We start from the raw sequence: 4262 nt of genomic DNA, 5'->3' as shown, positions 1-4262 counted from the left end.
GGAAAATTACAGTCAAAGGGGGGTTGTTCTCTGGCGGGCAGGAGTAGGGGTTACAAGGTGCTTTTTGAGCCAGGATGAGCCAGGAAAAGGAATTTCACAAGATACTACAGGGTGGGGGAGCAGAGACTGAGGAAAAATTGGGACCTAGCTCGGCCTGGCGAGGAGGGGAAAGGTCAGATGGGTCTGTAGAAAGGAAGATTAGAAAGACTCAGCGATGCCTGGGGTCGGGACTGAGGGGACAGGCGGGAGGGAAAGAAGGAAGATTTGGGACGAGTTGCATTGGGAACAGAGACTAGGGAGGGACCGATGTGTAAAAGCATGCCTGGAGGTCAGGCACCTCAGACCATTTGCCCATTTTACGACAAGAATTATTTAGATCTTGTAGGATGGAAAAATCGAAAGTGCCGTTTTCTGGCTATTTGGAACTACTGTCGAGTTTGCATTGGGGTCAAGCAGCATTGTAGAAGAAAATAAGGCATTTAGGTTTTAGATCAGGTGTGAGTTTAAGAGCTTTTAAGTTCTTGAGAACACAGGCTACGGAGAAAAAGGAAGAATGGAGGGCGGAAGATTGCCCATGGTGAAGGAGGGAAGCCCAGAGAAAAGAGAGAGTGGAGACACAGAAGGAGTTTGGGGGTTCTTACCCTCCAGAAAAGCAGGAAGGGGGTCCGGGAAAGGAGAAAGACGTTAAGAGATAGTGAGAGAGGTTGAAGAAGAGAGTAAAAAAGGGACTGCTTACCCGATTTAAAATTGGTGAGATATTCCTTGGGCTGTTGGGTCTGAGGACCAGAGGTCATAGGTGGATCCTTCTCAGGGAGCAAAGAGCAGGAGGACAGGGGATTAATCTCCCAAGGGAGGTCCCCTGATCCGAGTTACGGCACCAAAATGTCATGCGCATCCGTGTGAAGAGACCACCAAACAGGCTTTGTGTGAGCAACATGGCTGTTTATTTCACCTGGGTGCAGGGGGGCTGAGTCCGAAAAGAGAGTCAGCCTCTTCTATTTATTCTTTTAGCCCACAGGACTCTTCTGAAGTTAAGATTAAATTACCATTGAAACAGAACTTTCACATACAACTTTGTTTTAGTAACTGAAGAACATCAATTTTGTTAGGTATAACATAGCATGAAGAAAAATATTCAGTTACAGATAATAATGTTGGTTAAAATGGTCAGATATCTGTTCATTAGTAATATTTCAGACATTTTCTATTTGTTCTGGATTATTTGGTCAAAATATGGTAACACTGTATTAAAATAATTTAAATTTATAATGCAAATGAGATACATAATTCTAACTCAGTTGCATGTGTTTTTAATCTATTCTCTAACAAGAATATTCTTTTTGAGAGCTGGGGCCTCCTTCATGAAGTCTGAAAGTCTAACTGATCTTAACTTAGAGGGCCGTAACATATTCTTGTGCTATTTGTGTATCCAATTACAGGTCTTTATTACCCATAAGGGAAGCCATTCAAGAATGCAGATGATTCTTACAGACACTGCTGTGAAAGATCCACACACATTCCAGCCACTATAGAATTCCTGTTGGTGAAAGAAAATATTAGCATGGGAAAGTCCAATCAGTCTTTTGTGACAGAATTTGTCCTGCTGGGGCTTTCTGGTTACCCAGAGCTAGAGGCCATTTACTTTGTGCTGGTCCTATGTATGTATTTGGTGACCCTGTTGGGAAATGGAGTCATCATCATTGTGAGTGTTTATGACACCCACTTGCACACCCCCATGTACTTTTTCCTCAGTAACTTATCATTCTTGGATATCTGCTACACTAGTTCATCTATTCCACTCTTTCTCAGCAGCTTCTTAACTTCAAAGAAAACTATTTCCTTCTCTGGGTGTGGAGCGCAAATGTTTCTCTCTTTTGCTATGGGAGCAACAGAGTGTGTCCTTCTAAGTATGATGGCGTTTGACCGCGATGTGGCCATCTGTAACCTCTACGATACCCTATCATCATGAGCAAGGCTTCATATGTATCCATGGCTGCTGGGTCCTGGATTGGGGGAGGCACCAATTCTGTGTTGCAAACCTCCCTTGCAATGCGGCTTCCTTTCTGTGGAGACAATGTCATTAGTCATTTTACTTGTGAAATCTTGGCTGTCTTAAAATTGGCCTGTGCTAATATCTCCATAAATATTATTAGCATGGTTGTTGCTAATATGATTTTTCTTGTAGGACCAGTACTTTTTATTTTTGTTACATATGTTTGTATTCTCTCCACCATCCTGAGAATTCCTTCTGCAGAAGGAAGGCGCAAAGCCTTCTCCACCTGCTCTGCCCACCTAACAGTGGTAATTATATTCTACGGAACCATCCTTTTCATGTATGCAAAGCCCAAGGCTAAAGACTCTTCTGGAGCAGACAAAGAACAAGCCACAGACAAAATCATCTCCCTTTTCTATGGAGTGGTGACACCTATGCTTAATCCTCTCATCTGTAGTTTGAGGAACAAAGATGTGAAGGCAGCTGTGAAGAGTATACTTTGTCAAAAATGCTTCTCGGAAGGAATGTAAATGCTTCTTTCTTTATTTTTAAAATTATTTTACTCTGAATGTAGGGCTAGCTCTCACCCGGAGGTTCCAAAATAAATATGAGGGTTGATGATTCCACTAATTCCCAAAATTCTCATTTTTCTCTTCGTAATATTTAAAAGAAAGAGGGAAATCCAGGACTGAGTTACCTTTTCTCTTCATGACAGAGTTAAGGAAAAGGACAGAAACTTATGGGTAAAAGGATTCTCATCCAAACACCTTCCTTCTCATGGCTAACAGAGTTTAGTTTATTCCTTGAATGGTAAATTCTATAATCTAAGAGAAAGTACCATTTTACCAACTTAATCTTTTATCCCCTATCTACACTATTCTTAGGAAGATCAAGCAGAAAGTATCATGTAAGATAGGTACCTAGCCTGTATATATGTAGTAGAGGGAGAAGAAGTGGAAAAATGAAGCTATTTTTCCCAGGGATGATTTCCTTTTGGCTGCAAACTGGCAAGCCATCTTTTGTGCAGAGGTGTTTCTAAGGCAATGTGCAGACAACCCAGATGATGGGGAAATATGGCCTGCCTTGTGTTTCAATAGATGAGCAGTGATGTCTTTGAGTGAAAAACATTACTGTTAAATGATTCAAAAAACTTACTTTATTTCTAAATAACTTGATAGCATAGTTCTCTGAGAACACAGTGATAATGCGTTTACTGTTGTAAGAAGTTAGGTATTTTTGCAATTACATGAATTTCCTGTGGAATATGAGCATTCCACTCATTCACTCAGTCATTTATTACTCATTTACTTATTCAATCAACCAGTATTTACTGAATACCTATTTTTGTCTCAGGCATTGTGCTAAGTATTGGTGATATAAAAATATAAGACAACCTGGAAATTAAAATGAAGACACGGTTAGGGAGCACAGTCTTGTGGAATACAGATTGACGCATACACTGGGGACAAAAATATTAAAGAATACTTATTTATGGCTTTTTCTTCTCTCCTCCCTTCTAAGCTGGACTCTTTGTTGGGTCTTTGTTGGGCTGAGCAGAATAATGGTTGGATTTGTAATAATTTAAATAAGCTGATTGTCATATGAAAGGGCTTGAACTGTCTCTAGAAAAGAAATAACACAGTGAGAAAGAACCCAGTGCATACTGGAGATTTTGAAGATAGAAGGGAATATATTTACATTGATACAGCAAAAATAGGATTAGAGGAAAAGGAAAAATTAGCTACTTGGAATATTGGGAAAGTTTTGATGCTGGTTTTATGTGACCCTACCTCAGTGTGTCTTGATAATCTCAATAAAGATGTGCAACATTCTTTAAGACATTTGGTTATGGATTCAGTTTCTTTTGCAGTATCATCATGCTGATACTGGCCATAGGATGAGGGTAACTTAAGTGTGTCACAGACTTAGATGGGTCACAATTACAATGCAGTATGTTAAATGCTTTTATAGCGGAATATGCGTAAATCCCTTGAAGGGGAAGTCCCAGGAAGGGAAAGGCATTTCTGCTTGGAAAAACTAGGAAAGGCAGTTCTCCTATTGGTCTTGTAAGCAAGAATTTTCTAGACAGATGAAACAGTACCAAGATGTGGAATACTACTAAGAGTTTGGAACGGTTGGAACTTGGGTTTTACTGTTGGGGCAGTGACAGGGAAGACTGGAAAGGTAGTTTGGAGCCAAATTGTCAGGGCTTCATATACTAATCTAAGTCAATACCTCTACAGGTTTGAGGTGATGACCCTCTGTTCTC

At 40.3% G+C, this 4262-nt stretch overlaps 1 pseudogene; it reads left to right on the top strand.

Moving 5' to 3' along the window:
* Window positions 1-1561: 1561 nt before the first annotated feature.
* On the top strand, window positions 1562-2523 carry LOC105481102 (olfactory receptor 13C7-like; annotated as a pseudogene).
* The last annotated feature ends 1739 nt before the right edge of the window (window positions 2524-4262 follow it).

This window comes from Macaca nemestrina, chromosome 14 (assembly GCF_043159975.1).
Source record: "Macaca nemestrina isolate mMacNem1 chromosome 14, mMacNem.hap1, whole genome shotgun sequence".
In the NCBI taxonomy this organism is placed as follows: Eukaryota; Metazoa; Chordata; class Mammalia; order Primates; family Cercopithecidae; genus Macaca; species Macaca nemestrina.
Note: the sequence above shows the minus strand (reverse complement) of the source record. Positions and strands in the feature narration are given on the sequence as shown.